Consider the following 19,438-nt stretch of genomic DNA (forward strand, 5'->3'; position numbering starts at 1 on the left):
GGGCTGCAGGATGTCAAAATAATAATAAAATAATCACTAAAAATCAAAGTTCAGCAGGGTTGTTTAATTTGAGGCCTGCAGATCTTTTTTAAAGCGACCACTTAATCAAAATTGAAAACATGTGGCCTGCAATGACTGTTAGTTTTCTGAAAGACGCTTTTTTAACATGCGTTTCATTTATTGATTATATCCGTGTGTAGTTTAGCAGGATTATATATAATGAGAGATTTTGTTCTTTAGCTTTTAATACATTTGCAAACTTTTCTGAAAACAAGTTTCTCAGTTTGTCTTATGGAGTGTAAGTTGATGGGCATACGTGGAAAATATATCCATTTAAAATTGAATCTGCAACAATAAAAGGTATGCAGAAAGTGAAGGGCTCCGAATACTTTCTGAATCTCATGTATCTGATCATGAGTGAATGTGCAGACTGGTATTTGAACCCAGGACTTCTGAGATATAAGGCAGCTGTTTTAAGCCTTGCATGGCGATCAAAAAGCACAGCAATCCCCTGATCTGGTGACGGCCTCTGATGTGAGAGAATCTGCTTCTTCCCCTCAGTGCCAAATGGACGTTCACCAGGAACATCACAGCAGTGCCTTGGATGGTGCAGGGCTGCGCTTTACAGCAGGGGTCCTCGGTCACAGTCCTGGAGGGACGCAGTGGCTGCAGGTTTTTCTTCTAACTCGGTTACTTAATTAGAAAGTAATTCTTGGCAATAATTTAATTTCGTGACTTTTTATGCTTTAACTCTGCCATGCCAAGTAATTCTCATATCTGAGATTTTCTTCCCCTTTCTAAGGATATCATCCAAATGATCTGAAGCCTAAAATGGAGGAGTAAATCTCAGTCCTTCACTTTTTTCTCTTCACTTTCCTTCCAAGTATTTGATTAAACCAAAGAGTGCACAATAAAAACACACAGAGGTGTAAATGGAAACAAGCTAAATGGAGAAATGCTGGTCTCTTCTGTCATTTGCATCTAATTGCTCAATAGGAGCCATTAAAAACAAAGCATATGGCCGTTTAAGACTAAAATAAGCAATAAGAGTTCAAAATCTTAATAAGTGAGACAACTAAAGTGACGCAGAAATGTTACTTGAGCAGTAACTGCTTCTTATTAAGCAATTGGGTTGGAGCAAAAACCGTGATTGAGGACCCCTGATCCTCAGAGTGGCTGCTGGTCCATATGCTGTGCACTACCAGGGCTGCTGGGCAGTGCCACCCATACTTTGCTGCCCACTACTCAAAGTGACAGTGTCCTTGACATCCTTCCACCGCCATTTGCAATCTGTTGGCTTATTGTATCGGGACTGAACTGATTTATTTAGAGGGCAAATTCAGATTTGATGTTGGGATTTAAGGGATGTTCAGAGGAATGATCAGGCTTGGGACACAAGGAGAAAGATCAGACAGGCAATTGGGGTATTTTTGACCCTTTTTAACACTTTTTGCTGTGCACTGAAGACTTCACGGGGCGTGTGAATGTGTTGCATCTCGATTAGCTCATGCAAGTAAGACTTTCATTGCACTCTGTGCACATGACAATAATCCACCGTAATAAAAGAATACGAGTGTAGCTGTGTTTGACCTGTTGCTATGTCCCTGCCATTCCAGCAGGTGGCGCATCACAACCATTTGCATTAATTGAATGCTTTGCACATGTTAAATGACATGGTACTGAATCTCATTACTACAAATGAATGTGATGCACCATCTGTTGGAGTGGCAAACAGTGGGTTTTATTATTAAATATATTCCAAAGAACTGGTGCACTGTAAATGTTAACTCTGAGGTTATTGTTGATTACTTTAGCCACTTTCCTGCTGCAGGAACTTTATTTTCAGGAGACTTCAGTCCGTCTTAGGTGGGTAGCCCAGCTAGTGAGCCTATAAAGCTCTAACCATGACAATGTGTCTGATGTTATGAAGGCGATGGACCTGTCCTGCAATGGTTTTTTGCTTTAGAAAAGGAAAATGAGAAATATTTTAGTATTTCGTAAAAAGTGTTCAAAGAGTCCACAACTGTACTTTTCTACATTCGCAAAATGCAGATACTCCGCTGCAGGCCTGGAAAACCAACTGTATGCTATGGCCCTGTGGAGGAACAACAACAACATTTATTTCTATAGCACATTCTCATACAAATGGTGTAGCTCAAAGTGCTTTACAAGATGAAGAAAGAAAAAAATTATAAAGATTAGGCAATACTAAATAAAGAATAATGTAATGTCCGATGGCTGGGAGGACAGAAAAAACAAAAAAAATCTCCAGAGGGCATAAGAGAACAAAACAAAATCTGCAGGATGTTAAAACTTTGAATCCCTCTTAGTTTAAGGGAGTCGTTTTTATTCTTATCCCCACCCTAACCCTAAAGTTTGTAGAACTGGGCCCTGAGGTTAAGCTGCCACCTCACCCCAGGGCCTGATGTTTGTCCTTGTCCCTTCAAATTTATAGTTGTGTATCCTTTTGTTTCACATCCACCCCTTCTTCCCAACATTCCTTTAGTTTTAAATCCTATTTTAAATAATATTTAACCCTAATTGATTGCCAAAGACCTTGAGTTTCCTTAAAAATATTGGCGCTCAGAGGATTTTTTATTTGTAACCATTATTTAGGTATTTTCTTTTTAGTGCCTAATTTAACATATTTTTTAACACTTACCGTATTTACGTGTGTACCCCTTGCAAATTTTTTTCCCGAAAATTAGCATTAGAAAATCAGGTGCGGGTCATACGCGAGGAAATGTCATTCTGTAATGTTTACTTCTGCTTGGGCTCACTCGCTCGCTCTCTCTAAACGCTTCAATCACAGCACGCGTCGCACACGGGGCAAAACGATTTTTGTGATTTTCTTTGTAAAAATTAGGGTGCGCATCTTACACGAGGGCACATGGTACACGAGTAAAAACGGTAATAACCCTGTTTTTAATGTCCTTTTAAGGTTCAATATTCTTATAAAATTATAGTCCTTATTTGTTTCAATTTTTAGGTAATTCTATATTTGACCAGTAAGGGGCGCTGTTTTTTTTTTTTTAAACCCTCTTTTTGAGTCATTGTTTTTATTGCAAAATTAATTGGATTTTATAAGGACATTAAATTATTTATTTAGCAGGGTTAGATGGTGGTTTTTATTAACTTGGAAGTCTCTTTAAATAAGATTTTATTTTTGGAAATAAGTGTGCCAGAGCATGCCAGTCATGGCCTTATCCCCTAGCCTAACCCTAGCCATGAGCATTCTACCTAAGATCAGTGATCTCAATCAGTCCTCATGGTTTACAGGCTTCATGTGGAAGAATTAGGTGATGATGATGATGATGATGGTCATGTGGACCTTCAGTGTAGGCACTGCATGGTGCTCTCATCAGGTGGTGGTGGTGGCGCAGATCAGCACAACAGAAAACCAGAAAGAGAACAGCAGATTTGAAACAAGTGATTTCAGCGCCCAAAATACAGAAATAAAGGAGAAGCTTTATAAAAACTCCAGGAATTCTGCTGTGATGGAGTTCAGTTTAACTGAAGTGGAGAAATGCTTGCGGCAGACCAGAATAAGCAGTGCAGTGGGACCAGGCGGCCGATCATGTCGGCTCTTAAAGTCTCGCTTTAACTTAAGCAGCTCTCTCCAGTTTCTCATGTGCTTTTTAACTGGTCTCTGACCTGTGGTATCGTACCTAATCTGTGGAAACAATCAGCCATTACCCCGTATTTAGGGTTTCAAGGCCAAGCTGTTTAGACTACAGACCAGCGGCACTTACGTCTATCCCAGTGAAATGCTTCGAACATTTGGTGAAACACACATTTTAATGACGGAGACAAAGTATTTTCAAGACAACAATCGATGTGCTTATTGTGCAAACCAGAAGTGTGGAAGATGCTCTGCTTGTTATCTTACATCAAATCTGCACCTTTCTTGATCAGCCTGGTTCGTATGTCAGAGCACTAGTTTGGGATTTGTCTTCAGCGTTCAACACCATACAGCCTCATATACTGATTGGGAAATTGAACAGTATGCATGCAAACCCATTTATTACACTCTGGATTCTGAACTCTCTTTTAAATCGCTCACAGACAGTTAAGGTTCAGGACACTTTTTCAAGAGTCATTCATTCAAACACAGGAAGTCCACAGGGGTGTGTGTCTCATCACCATTACTGTTTCCTCAAGTGACCTGAGACAGAACAGAGACCACCACAGTACTCCATTGTCAAGTATGTGAAGACATCAGGCTCATAGGACGCATATCTGGGGAGGATGAAAGCCACCATCTAAATCAAGTGGACTGGATGGTAAACTGGTGCAATAAAAACTCTCTCACTCTGAATGTAAAAAAAAGACCAAAGACATGAGATTTGATTTTAAGAGACAGAAATCTGTATGTTCACCTATTGTAGTTCTGGGAGAGGACTGACTGAATATAAATACTTAGGAACTTACCTAGATAACAATCTCAACTGAAATACAAATACAAAAAAAAATATTCTCTAAATTCAACCAGCGCGTATTTCTCCTCCATAAACTCAAACTATTTAAAGTAGACAAGGACCTCCTGTTGTCCTTTTATCGCAGTCTGATCCAGTCTGTGGTCACTTTCAGGTTCATTAATAGTCTGACAAACCAAAACTCAAAAAAGCTCCAGCAGATTACGAAGTACAGTATGCAGCTAAAGGTATTGGGGCTGATGAAGATGATGTGACGAGTGTGTGTGTGTGTGTCAGAGGGCAGGCGATGTTAAAGAAACTGGAAATCGTCTCCACTGACGACAGACGTCCATTACATGGAGAACTAAACTTCGGTAAATCAGGAAGGAGAGTCGCTTTAAAAACCCACACAAATCGCTCCAGAAACTCATTTCTTCCTAGTGCCAATACGCCTTTTCAATAAGAAATAGCGGAGATAATGATTAAGGTGGGCGGCACGGTGGCGCAGTGGTAGCGCTGCTGCTGCTTCGGAGTTAGGAGACCCGGGTTCGCGGAGTTTGCATGTTCTCCCCGTGTCTGCGTGGGTTTCCTCCCACAGTCCAAAGACATGCAGGTTAGGTGCATTGGCGATCCTAAATAGTCCCCACTGTGTGTGTGTGTGTGTGTGTGTGTGTGTGTGTTTGTTTCCTGCCTTGCGCCTCGTGTTGGCTGGGATTGGCTCCAACAGACCCCCGTGACCCTGTTGTTAGGATATAGCGGGTTGGATAATGGATGGGTGGATGAATGTTTGTCGTCAGCCGCAGCTATCAGATGTGAAAGTTGGTATAACTGCTGTTAAGGTAAAACTGACACAGAAATCTAATCTGTAGTTGAAGTCGCACACGATGCTTCTCTGTCTTATGTCAGATAGACATGTTTGCAGATTTGTCCATTTTTATCAACGGGAGGTTTTTAAATTTTAAAACTGTGTACCTTTTCACGATATCTCAATGAAAACTGAACTGCCTTGATGGAAATCCTTGAAGAACAAGTACGTCACTTTTCAATGAAATTTGTTCATGGGGTGCCGACTTGTTTCATGTGCGTTCCACACATTATTCGCGAATGCACCTAAAAACGCACTGATGTGAAGAGGCAGACACAGAATTGACGTGATTGGTGTGTGGCAGATTACACGCGTTAATCAACTGCCAGAAAGAACTCAGGCGAACACAGACACGCGAACGGGCAGACCAGGGCCGGTGTTCTGACGAAACATCCTACCCATCGAAATGATCTACTCACTGATACTACGCATGCGCAGACCAAAATTACGCAACTTAGCCTTACTACATTAATGCATTTATTACAGTTTACTGCATAGGTATTTGCTGTCAACATTTTATAAGTTGTATATTTTGCATGTGTGACTTTTAAACTTGTACAGGCCATTGTATCCATGCACGAGTAATGACCGTCTTGTGAAATCTTTGCATCAGGCTATGTCTCTTTCGGGCATTAAATGATGCGTATATAATAAATTGAGAAATGTTAACATTTCCATAAATTTGATAGCCGACTTCTAAATACAACATGTTAAATGATGACATGGTATAACGTTATAAGTTTAATGTTACGACTTACAATAAACTACGGTAGGATACTTCGACAAAGTAGGACAAATCGTCAGAACCCCGGATTAAGACCCTTAGATGCCCTAAACACTAAGTAATTATGGTGCCCACTTACACTAGTAATTCAAAATATTAAAACAATGACAAACTAGAAAATAAAATGTTATTTTATTATCGAAAATTCGAAATTAAACGAAACATACTTATAGTAAGAAGGAAAATAATATTTATTTTTGTATGCTTCGTTTTATTTTTGTCTTAATAATTTTCTCCTACTTTTTTTCCTTGCAAACTCTTTGATTAGATCTTCATAATCAATCTTACGTAACACATCTGTTTCTATACATAATAGAGATAAGACATATAATGATGCCTTGATGCATACTTCTTCTGAGGGGATTTTTAATATATTTCAACCGAGAAAATGAGCGCTAAGCTGAGCAGTTTGTGACCATTAATGTTAAAAATATATAAATTGTTTTTGCTTATAACAGAAAATAACTCTTTCTACGCACTATAAATTTATTTTAAGTTAAATAACAGCTAATTCACGAAACACAATAATTACGTGATAATTTTAATCAACTATTAACTATTGATTAAAAATATAATAACATATTGTTTTGAATTGAATTATTTTCACAATATTTTGACATAACATGGCGTTTAAGGGAATCACCATGAAACGGGAATTCCCCATCGTAGATGACATCATGTGTAAGGCGCCATCTACGAACAGTGACGGCATAGGGAGGTACAGGGAGGCATTATTCATTTTTCATTACATTTTGAAAGTGACTATAAATTTAATTAATTTAATAATTTATGTGATAAATTCGGCCATGAAAGTTTTTGTGGTGCCCCCTTTACTTTAAGCTGCTTACTTTGCTTATATGATTAATCCAGCGCGCAAATCAACGCTGTTACGTTCATCATTAGTCAGGAGCTTTCGTGTCTTTTTTCCATGATAACATGAATTTGGAATGTTTTCTTAGCCATTACTGCAAAAAACAAGATAAGTAACAGATTAAAAAAAGATCACTTTTGGGTTGAGTGTTTAACACTAACGCTCTGGTCGGGTTCAAACTGCAGCCAGTCGCTGCGGCCTGTGATTAAATGTTGATTTTTATTTAACAGTTGAAGACTAGTCCGAATTTCAAAAATAGGAAATAAACCCACACAGCGCCTGTCAAGTCCAATGCTATACCCCCGGGAACACCTGGATCACGAGTCCCAGCACATACCAGACTTACCTGTGGAGGCAGCGGATTTCAACTTACCAATGGACCTGCTGGATACTCCATTAATATGTGACGTTGTCAGAGGAAGACCGCCAGATCTTTGGTGACATTGGATCAGGGGACTTCCACCTGGAGGCAACAAGAAGTTTGGCGGCCCTGATTCACTGACAGAGCAACGCCTGAAAGATCTAAGAGTATGAGAAGGTGTGACATCAGAGCAGGGGTGTCAAACTCCAGTCCTGGTGGGCCGCAGTGGCTGCAGGTTTTCATTCTAACCATCTTCTTAATTAGCGACCAGTTTCTACTGCTAATTACTTCTTTTAATTAACTTGACTCGGGCCCTTTAGTTGTTTCTTTTTCCTTAAATAGCAGCCAAACAATAATGAGACACAAAACGAGCCGCCACATCACACAATATCTGAAAATAAAGAAAGGTGAAGGTCTCAGTAAGGTTGATCTCTCAACTCACCAAAACACTTTGACGATGTTCTTATGAAAAACAGAAAATCAACAGTTTTAGAAATGTCAGCTGTGGCAGAACGAGAGCAACAACAAGACGTGGAATTGAATCACGAGTTTAATTAACAGCAAGAATTGGCTTCTCGTTAAGAAACTGGTTGGAGTTTGAAGCCCCAGTTTAGCTGGTCATCTGTCGGCTCGTTTCACGTCTCATTTCTGTTTGGCTGCATTTCAATGAGGAAACAAATCAATTCGGAGGACTGAATCCTTCTAACAGGGCTATTAAAATGTGAATTAGCAGTGAAAACAGGTCACTGATTAGGAAAAGGGTTAGAATGAAAGCCTGCAGCCGCTGTGGCCCTCCAGGCCTGGAGTTCGACAGCCGTGCCTTAGAGGATCAGGAACCGATAGCACTGAAGAGACCAGAAAGCCATCACAGGGAGACAAAACCAATATGGCAGAATGTGCCAGGGCATCACAGGGGCATAAGTGACTGTAGGGATCCGGGCTAAGGCGAATCGCACGCAGCTTATGAGCAGTAAAAGAACAACCTGTGTACAAACTTAAACTGAGCAAGAGGCCTGGGACCACTGAGAGAGAGGGGTCTGGAGGATTATAGGAAGGTGGGGAGCAAAGAGTAGAGAACAGCTTTCTGATGGGAGAAGAGGAATGAGAAAGTATTACACATAGGAAGTAAAAATATTAGGTTTGAATACACAATGGGCGGTCGAAAAATCGAGAGTACACCTTATGAGAAGGATTTAGGAGTCATAGTGGACTCCAAGCTATCAACTTCCAAACAGTGTTCAGAAGCCAGTAAGAAGGCTAACAGAATGTGAGGTTATATAGCACAATGTGTGGAGTACAAGTCACAGGAGGTGCTGCTCAACCTTTATAATGCACTGGTGAGGCCTCATCTTGAGTACTGGGTGCAGTTTTGGTCTCCAGGCTACAAAAAGGACATAGCAGCGCTAGAAAAGGTCCAGAGAAGAGCGACTAGGCTGATTCCAGGGCTACAGGGGTTGAATTATGAGGAAAGATTAAAAGAGCTGGGCCTTTACAGTTTAAGCAAAAGAAGATTAAGAGGTGACATGATTGAAGTGTTTAAAATTATGAAGGGAATTAATACAGTGGATCGAGACTTGTATTTTAAAATGAGCTCATCAAGAACACGGGGACACAGTTGGAAACTTGTTCAGGGTAAATTTCGCACAAACATTAGGAAGTTTTTCTTTACACAAAGAACGATAGACACTTGGAATAAGCTACCAAGTAGTGTGGTAGACAGTAAGACGTTAGGGACTTTCAAAACTCGACTTGATGTTTTCTTGGAGGAAGCAAGTGGATAGGACTGGCGAGCTTTGTTGGGCTGAATGGCCTGTTCTCGTCTAGATTGTTCTAATTCTAATTCTAATTCTAAAAAAGAGAAGGGAGGATGGCGGGGTAGAGGGGACATGAGGGAGACACCATGCGCCCGAACGCTGAATGAAGCTGTAGGCAGTAGAAAAAGGTAGAAGAAGGAATGCCAAAGCGAGACTAGAGACTGTCAATCTGTCACCCACCGCACTGATGGCACCCTGCCTCCAAGCCGGCAGAAGACGACTCAAGATTATTAAAGACAGGTGAAGCGCGTATGCTGGTTGGGGGTGTTTCTCAACTCACGTTTAGTTTCATACTAAGTGTGTAGAGCGTGAGCTTTGATGGACCCTAGGCGGACTTCGTGGGTCCTGAGTTGAAAATGGCATTTGTAGGGTGGTACGGCTGCTGACTGAAGCAAAAGCCAAGCTGTAGGGATCGGAGGGCCGACGCAAGGCCAAACTGGACTAATCCCACGCTAGCCCAGTGACACAACTCTACATCGGGTGAGGACACGCTGGATCAGAAGAGCACGTTTCGGCCTGGGCCTCCTGCCACTCCTGACCAAAAGGAGACAGGAGGACACAAGGGAATTCATGGAGCTGACGAAGTTGATTCTGGAGACAACATCCGTCTTCACAGTGGCCAGCAAGCAAATGAAAAGTCTTTGTGATGTCTGACCATCATACAAGTCTTCCTTATAACCAACCCCATGTGCATTTCAGTTGTGCTGTTCCCACATCATAAAGACAGGCTGGTGGGACGACTCATAACTAATGTGAGTTACGGTTCATCCTGTGTCCCACCCAGGCTTAGTTCAGACAGTGTCCTCCATGCTGCTGGGAGAGCCTATGGAACCTGGTGACCATTAGAATGAAGGGATGAGGAAAATGGACAAATTGTAAAAGTTGCTGTCCAGTAGCAGTAGTGCTGACCACACTGTCACGTGTGCAGAGGACAGTGAGATCTTGACAACTTGCATGTCCAGCCAACCTTCAGCACATCCCCAACAATCCTGCGTCTTGTCAAACTCCACTCCATTTGTTCCCGTTTTGTGTTGTTCACCGAGCGCAGGCCCAGGGTTGCTGTGACAAGTTCACCGAAAAACGCAGACCACAAGGTGCCCACTTGCACTTCAGAGTCTGTGTTTTTAAACGTTTTCACTTTATTATTATACATGTACATAGCTATATATCTGCGATGGACTGGCACCCTGCCCGGAGTTTGTTTCCTGCCTTGCGCCCTATGTTGGCTGGGATTGGCTCCAGCAGACCCCCGTGACCCTGTAGTTAGGATATAGCGGGTTGGATAATGGATGGATGGCTATATATCCATTTTAATAAAAAGACAAGTGGCTGTGTGTCTGTCTGGTTGCTAGGGTTAGGAAGACAAATTTAAAAACAAGCAAAACTTTGAACAAAGGGTAAAAAAAATAAAAATGATAAAAAAAGAGCAAATAAGGGTCTAAAAATAAGGAAACTGGCCTCCTCGACCTGTTGTCTGATGTGAGACAGTACTACCAGCAGTGTGGCAGCGACTTTCTTGCACCCGCTTGGGCCACATGAACGAGGTTTATAGCTGTAATGCCAATGACTGGTGACTTTGAGTGGCGGGCAATGGATGAGTGAAGGCAGTGGCGTAGCGAGGGGGGTGCCGAGGGGGCCATGGCCCCGGGCGGCGTATCAAAAGGGGCGGCGGCAATCACCATGATATTTAAATTTAAAAAAATATAGGTATATTTGAAACTGCAAATCGCGCCCGCGCTGATTCAAGCCAAGCAGACAGCGCGGGTGCGGAAAGGGTGGCAGGTGAAGCAGGTGGTGCAATAGAAATTTTCTCAGACGTTTTACAGCGCATTGTAGAGTCAATCTACGACAGTATCTAGTGACGATAAAACCTACCTAAGTGAATTTTCAATAGACAGAGTATCTGCTGAAATTCGAGAAAGATTCCAACAGTTGCAAAATCTAGCGCAAAAATATGATTTTTTAAGACCTGAAGTGATATTGAGCAGGGACGAGCTTAACTTAGACCAAGCTCCTCAAGACATTAATAAAGAAGAATTTCTACTTGAGCGCGTACGTCTACAAGCTTTTGTAGCTGCAACAGACCCAGACTGTAAAAAAGAACTCATTAGGTCCGGCTCTCTGAGTTTATTAAAATATATTATTGAGTCCAAACTTGAAGATGGTTTACCAAACATTGTCATAATGTTGAGAATTTTTTTAACATCTGCCATCAGTAATGCTAGTTGCGAGAGAAGCTTCTCTAAGCTCAAATTAATCAAAAATTATCTCAGATCAACTATGTCCACGTTAAGGCTAACAAATTTAGCTATTCTGGCAATTGAACATGACATACATATTGATATTGACAATTGTATAAAAGATTTTGCTATTAAAAAAATACGAAAAGTAAATTTTTAATCAATAAAAAAATTTAATGCAGCTTTTTTTATTTTGTCTATTTCTTTTTAAGAATAACTAAATAGAGGGGCGGCAAATTTCCGGTCGGCCCCAGGCGACGAAAGCCCACGCTACGCCACTGAGTGAAGGTAACAATAAATCGACACTCACGACGGGAAAACAAAGCCACGACACGACTAGGCCTAGAGTCGATAAACCCGGCCCACCAAAACATTTCAACTATAAAAGTGGTCAGTTCAACGAGTGATGCCATGAGGAGGCAGTGAAAGTGGTGGTGGTCTCCATCTGGCGAGGAAATGGCTGCCAGCGAGGGAACCAGAGCAGGTGCGTATTATTCTACCAGAGCAACTGGACAAGCCGTGTATTAAACCAGTGAAAGGCAGCCTTTTTCGAGGGGCGGCGCACTAAGTCCAAAGATTTTCTTTCGCGGCGCACCTGAGGGACTGCCCATAAATAAAGTCGTGACGACACAATCGTCAATAAAAACAGCTAATTTTACAAGTTTGAAGGACATTTTATTAATAAAGGAATCAAATTATAAATCTTAAATTGAAATAATGTGAACGTTGAGATTGTTTTTCAGCACATATGAGATGGATGCGAGGATCAATTTTCGAAAGACAGACGCGCATTTCCTTGTCGATCATTTGAAGTCTCTCGCGTTTCTTAGACTTCATTTCCGTAAGTGTTCCGTTATCTGTTTTTCCAAGATAAAATATATTTTTTTAAAACATTATCTTTTTAATCAACCAAAAGTTCAAAAACACTAACAATTTAAAATATTTTACAAAAGTTTTCGTGGCGCACTGGCACCGGTTGCCCGGCAATGTAAATTAAACAAAAAACACAAAATCCTTAGATTTCAACGAGTCTGAGATGGGTAGCGCAGCTAGGATTATATACTGTATCCTTGTAAAAAAATGACAGAGATTCGGGAAGTAAAAGTATCGGTGTGTGTTGGCAGACAGTCAATACAGATTCAGGCCTGGGGGGATTCTACTTCATTAATAGAAAACAACAGAAGAGAGGATCACAAGAGAGCAGATGTTACTCAGCTCGACTCTCCAAAGGCCGCTGACTGGGCTGCCGGCTTGTCTTTCATCTGGAAGAGGCCAGCATTGCGGGGTCGGACGAGTATGGAGGATGTTTAACCACAAACACAACGTGAAGTTTTACTAGAGTCAAAGACAGCAGATGGTGTGAGTTTAAGTTGTATACGACAGTTGTGAGGTGCAGGGGGCAGTGTTGGCCTCCGTATCAAAGAGCTGGAGAACGGACAGAGGAGCAAACTAATAGCAGCACGGCGGAGCAAAGGATTGAAAGGAGACCTGGAAGCAGAGGATTATTTCTAGTTAAGAAACTGAAAAGGAAGTCCATGGCATTTGCTGGGCATGGCTTTAGACCACAAGGGTGACGGCTCCTTCCACGGACTCAGACTGGGAGTTACTCAGTTATGGAATCAGCCACATTTAATCTCCAAGTTGTAAAGTGCCCGCCCTGGAGGTTTGTTTCAGATGAGAGCACAAAGGGAAGCAGACTCAGGGTGATGTTGTGCAAATGCTCAGTAGGAAGTGTGGCATCAAAGGCTTTGGACTGGAAACCACAAGGCTGCCAGCTCAATTCCTATTGCTGATGACCTGATCCTGTGCTGTGATTTAGGCGGGCACTGCTGGTCTAACTCAACAAGACGCTGCTCATCAGATGAAAACTTGCACAAGGTAAAGTGCCAGTTCTGCATTTCTGAAGGTGCCTGGCACAGGATTCCTGGCAGTGCAGATGGCTGCCTTCATAACGCCACATCACATTATTCTGGGATAAGGAATGAGAGCCTGTCCTCTGGCTTAATGGGGATTGTGCTCACAAAGTCCTCCTTCTGTCTCCTTCGATTCCCTGCCACAGACGGACAGACAGACAGGTTGGTATTTTATCCAGTGAGCTCCTGGCATTTCCTAGTAACCCATCTCATCCAGGCCACCCCTACTGCGGATGAAAGAGAAGCCCTAGTTAGTATGCCATTATTTGAACAATATTGTCTTTTAAGAATAAAGTCCTAATAGCTTCTGCAGTGCCTGCATTGTTAATGCATCTCGAATTATTAGCTAAACAAAATGAAGAAGTAAGTATGATGGGCACCGACCTGAAGACGCTCTGAATAGCAAGAGAGCCTCTAATGGAAATGAGGAGTGTTTGAGTAAATAATGGACTTGTTTGGAATCAATTTACATTTGTCTCCAATTAGTTCTCGTACATTAACCATTCTGTTGTGCAATTATTGAAAGGTTAAACAACACGTCATAAGCCGTGTGCTATTTAGGTCCATTACTGGAGCTCATGTCGTCTTGACTCAGTAACGAGAAATGCACAGGCTGCCAGGTGGGCAAGCCTGACATGTGCAGCAATTCCAGTGATACCTCACTCCTCTATGTTATCAACTAAAGAGTTCCCAAGCCCACTGGAGGGGAATACTGTCAAAACTTGGCTAGTTACAAAAGAGGGCAACAAAGAATCTGAAAAGATTCATTTCAACAAGAAGCAATGTGAAACAAAAAGAAGCTTCGAGGTGCACAAAAGCACGGATGGCCGTGGCTTCAAAATATGCACACCAAAGAAAAATAAAGCCTAAAAATACACAATCCAGAAGGTCAAGTCAGAAACACAGAGCAAGGATTCAAAATATTCAGAAATCACGAAAAAACAACACAGAATAAACTCAAGAGAACTCACCACACTACAAGCACATTCACAATGAACCGCAAGGGACTGTGGGTTTTCCTTAACCTTACATGGGAGAATACTCATTGAAGCTAAATAATCAACACTATTAACAACAAAAGAATAAATAAAACAGAAGAAGAAGCATGGAGGGAGGATAGCAGGTATAGGAACAGGGATGACTACATACAGGGATAAAGATAGGAATAGATGTAATGACAGGGACATGAAGGCTTTTGACTGCGGTGGGCTGGCGCCCTGCCCGTTTGTTTCCTGCCATGTGCCCTGTGTTGGCTGGGATTGGCTCCAGCAGACCCCTGTGTCCCTGTAGTTAGGATATAGCGGGTTGGATAATGGATGGAGGAATGAAGGCTTTGATGATGTCATTGTGTTGTGTAACACCAGAAAAGAGAAAGTAGAGAGGAAGATGGAAAAACAGAGAAGGGCTTTGGAAGTGTGGCATCCGGCCGGGGCTGGAGCCTGGTCGGGACGCCCAGGAGGGCCGGAGGAGGGCTTGTGCCTCCTCCAGACCGCGAGGAGGCATCTGCCCTGGTTATGTTGGGGGCCTCGGGTAAATGGCTTGGAAGCCCAGCCCTGTAGGGACCCGTGGCCCCGGTGCCTGGATATCCCTGGAGCACAGCACTTCAGCCACACCAGGAAGTGCTGGGGGGAAGACGACCGGGGACACCCGGACGGCTTCCGGGTGCGCAGCCGGCACTTCCGCCACACTAGGGCGTGGCTATGGAGGAATGTCGGGAAGAAGCTGGAGCCCATCCGGGTTCCAATTTAAGGGACCGCCTCCCTCCAGTCATTGGCGGAAGTCGGGTGGAAGAGGACGGAGTTGGAGAGAGGACTGGAGGTGGCCAGGAGAGAGAGGCATTTTGACTGTGAGGCCTGGACATTGGGGGAACGGTGCAAGAGGCACTGGGGAGTGCACTGTAAATAATTGAAAATAAACGTGTGTTGGGTGAACTTACGATGTCCGCCTGTCTGTGTCCGGGTTCCAGTCCACAGAAGATAAATAGGAAGAAGATGGACTATATGAGATCTAATGATGATCAGGATTCAGAAGTTAGCCTGCAGGGAGAGCCACTGAAAAGAGTGGATACATTTAAATATTTGGGATCAAAATGATCAGTGTATGATGATAGTTGTTTAAGATGTGTCTGTCAACAATGACAGGTCAGAATGTTTCACAGCAGAAGGATATCAAGAGTGTCAAAATCCTTAAAGGTCAGTATGAGATTTTCAGTTCTTTTTCCACCTGCACACTCGTCTTTACAGGACAGTGGCCTGCATGTATAAAAGTTCTGTTTTTAGAGGTGATTGAGGCCGTGTGGAAGATCCCAGGGGGCAGTATGGTGTTAGGGAGTCTGACAGCTTGCGGGTAAAAGCTCTCCTGCAGCCTGGCAGATCTGGCCCTGATGCTGCAGGATCTTCTCTTGGATGGTAGAAGTGTGAAAAGTCCATGTGAGGGGTGTAAAGGGTCCTGCTCAATGCTGCAGGCCTTGCGGACACTGCGTTTGTAAAATATGTCCTGTAGTGAAGGCAGAGGCACCCCAATAATGTTCTCTGCTGTCTTCACTATCCTTTGCAGGCGCTTGCGGTCGGATATGTTGCGGTTGCCATACCAGACAGTGATGCAGCTGGTCAGAACACTCTCAATGGTGCCTCTGTAGAACATGGTGAGGATGGAAGGGGAAAGACTTGCTCACTTTAGCTGCCTCAGGAAGTGAAGTCTCTGCTGGGCTTTCTTGATTAGTGATGAGGTGTTTTGTGTCCATGTAGGTTCCTCAGTTATGTGCACACCGAGGAACTTGGTACTCCTAACAGTCTCCACATCTAAACCGTTGATGCTGAGTGGGATGTGGGCAGGATGTGATTTTCTGAAGTCCACGATTATCTCTTTTGTTTTGTCGACATTGAGAGATAGACTGTTGTCTTCACACCATGCGGACAGCCGTTCCACCTCATCTCTCTGTTTCATCATCCCTGCTTATCAGTCCCAGCACCGTCGTATCATCCGCAAACTTGATGATGTGGTTGGTGTTGTGCGTGGCAGTGCAGTCGTGAGTCAGCAGGGTGAAGAGCAGTGGACTAAGCACACAGCCCTGTGGCGCTCCAGTGCTCAGTGTGATGTTGCTAGAAGTATTGCTGCCATCCAAACTGACTCTGTCAAGAAGTCCAGGATCCAATGGCAGAGGGTGGTGTTCAGGCCCAACCTGCTCACTTTTACAACCAGCTTTTGAGGGATGATTGTGTTGAAGGCAGAGCTAAAGTTTATGAATAGCATCCTGACATATGTGTCGTTTTATCCAGATGTGTCAGGGAGAGGTGAAGGGCAGAGTACATGTCATCCTCAGTTGACCTGTTTGAGCGGTATGCAAACTGAAGAGGGTCAAGGGAGGCAGGGAGATTCAACTTAATGTGTGACATGACTAACCTTTCGAGGCACTTCATTATGATTGGTGTGAGGGCAACTGGTCGGTAGTCATTCAGGCATGTCACTCATGATTTCTTCGGCACTGGTATGATGGTGGTCAACTTGAAGCATGCTGGGACTGACGACTGGCTCAGAGATGTGTTGAAGATGTCTGTGAGGACACTAGCCAGTTGACTGGCACATTCTTTGAGCACATGAAGAGGTATGTTGTCAGGTCCTGCAGCCTTGCATGGATTGACTCTGGATAGAGTCCTCTTCACGTCAGTTATGGAGAGACAGAGTACCTGGTCAGTGGATGGAGGTGTTGCTTTTCTTGCAGGCTCTTTGTTTTGTTCAAACCATGTGAAGAAGTTGTTCAGCTCATCTGGAAGGGAGGCATCACCATCGCTGCTGTGTGGGTTAGGCTTGTAGTTTGTAATTGTCTGAACGCTCTGCCACATACGACGTGTGTCTCTGGTGCTGCTGAAGTGTTTGTTAATCCTCTGCACGTAGGCCCACTTAGTTCTCCTTATAGCGCGAGACAGGTTGGCTCTGGTCACCCTGAGGGCGGCCTTGTCTCCAGATCTGAAGGCTGCATTTCTGATCTTGAGCAGCTTGTGCACATCTCTTGTCACCCAGGGCTTTTGGTTGGCTCTTGTGGTAACATCCTTGGTAACAGTAACATCCTCTATGCATTTGGAGATGTAGCCAGTCACAAAGTCTGTGTACTCCTCCAGATTGATGGAGTCACCATCCATGTCACCATCCATAACAGCCTCCCTGAAAATGTCCCAGTCTGTCAATTCGAAGCAGACATGGAGAGCTGAAACTGCACCAACCTGCCACACTCTGATGTTCTTACGGGCTGGGTTAGTGCGCGTCAGCAGGGACTTGTATGCAGAAACCATAAAAACACTGATATGGTCTGAGCAGCCGAGGTGGGAGCGGGGTAGGGCCTTGTAGGCGTCAGGAGCGCTCGTGTAAACATTGTCCAGACAGCTTCCACCTCTAGTAGCAAAGTTCACATTTTGGAAGAATTTTGGGAGAACTGACTTCAAGATGGCATAATTGTCTCAGCAATAATGAAAAATGCCTCGGGGTGCGTCGTTTGCAGTTTGCTGATGATCTTGTAGTGTTCCGCTAGCACCTGGTTAGCATTTACGCTAGGCGGGAGGTAGATGGCAACCACTATCACACAGCTGTATTCCCTCGGTAGGGACACCTTACCGATAAAACCTCTATCAGCGGGGAGTAGTGTCAGGCAACAGAGGCGGCGTTCGTACACCACTCTCTGTTATAGCAAAAGTTAGACCTCTTATATCACTGAAAGATGCTGAGAAATTAATTCACGCGTTTGTTTTCAGTCGACTAGATTACTGTAATGCACTCCTCTCAGGACCACCCAAAAAGACATAAATCGATTGCAACAAGTGCAGAATGCAGCTGCTAGAATCCTAACCAGGAAAAGAAAATCTGAGCACATCTCTCCAGTTTTGATGTCACTACACTGGTTACCTGTGTCATTCAGGATTGACTTTAAAATACTGCTTATGGTTTACAAAGCCTTAAATAATCTCGCTCCATCTTATATATCGGAGTGTCTTACACCTTACACTCCAAATCGTAACCTTAGATCTTCAAATGAGTGTCTGCTTAGAATTCCAAGAGCAAAACTTAAAAGAAGTGGTGAGGCAGGCGGCCTTCTGCTGTTATGCACCTAAAATCTGGAATAGCCTGCCAATAGGAATTCGCCAGGCTGATACAGTGGAGCACATTAAAAAACTGCTGAAAACACATTACTTTAACATGGCTTTCTCAGAGCTCCATCTTAGTTTAATCCTGATGCTCTGTATATTTAATTAATTATCATTATTATTCATGGTATTCATATTCAGAATCCGTACTAACCCCTACTCTCTCTTCTGTTCATTTTCTGGTTTTCCGTGGTGGTGATCTGTGCCACCACCACCTGATCAAAGCACCGTGATGTCCCAACATTGATGGATTAAACGTCAGAAGTCCACGTGACCGTCATCATCAAGTTCTTCCATGAGAACCCTGAATACAATGAGGACTGATTGAGGTCATTGGCCTAGAGGGGGCTGGGTGGTCTTGTGGCCTCTGAACCCCTGCAGATTTTATTTTTTTCTCCAGCTGTCTGGAGTTTTTTTGTTTTCTCTGTCCTCCCTGGCCATCGGACCTTACTTTTATTCTATGTTAATTAGTGTTTCCTTATTTTAATTCTTATTTATTTTGTCTTTTTTCTCTTTCTTCATCATGTAAAGCACTTTCAGCTACATTATTTGTATGAAAATGTGCTAAATAAATAAATGTTGTTGTTCACATAAACACACAGTCCCCCCACCCGCGGGTCTTACCAGACAACGAGGCGTCTCTGTGTCCTCGGATGATGGTCATTCCGTCTAGCTGGATGGCCGAGTCTGCAATGTTGTCCTGGAGCCATGTCTCAGTGACAATAAAGATGTATCAGTCTCTCATTTCCCACTGCTTGGCCCGCTGCAGCTTTATATAATCCGGCTTGTTGTCCAGCGATCGGACGTTCGCGAGCAGAATGGACACGTACACGTTAGTGGCTTTGTCGACCATGTGAGAGAGTTAAGGAGTAAATCTGCTGCCATTTCAGCCCAGTGACACACTGTCATGGTATATGATGGCACCCAAAGCCGGGGTCACATTACCTGACTTCTAGTCAGAGGGAATATCAAACATGATGACTTCAGTTGCTGATCTCATCGCCTGAGGATATCAGGTGCCCAACTAGAAACTGCCGTAT

Source organism: Polypterus senegalus, chromosome 6, assembly GCF_016835505.1.
Source record: "Polypterus senegalus isolate Bchr_013 chromosome 6, ASM1683550v1, whole genome shotgun sequence".
In the NCBI taxonomy this organism is placed as follows: Eukaryota; Metazoa; Chordata; class Cladistia; order Polypteriformes; family Polypteridae; genus Polypterus; species Polypterus senegalus.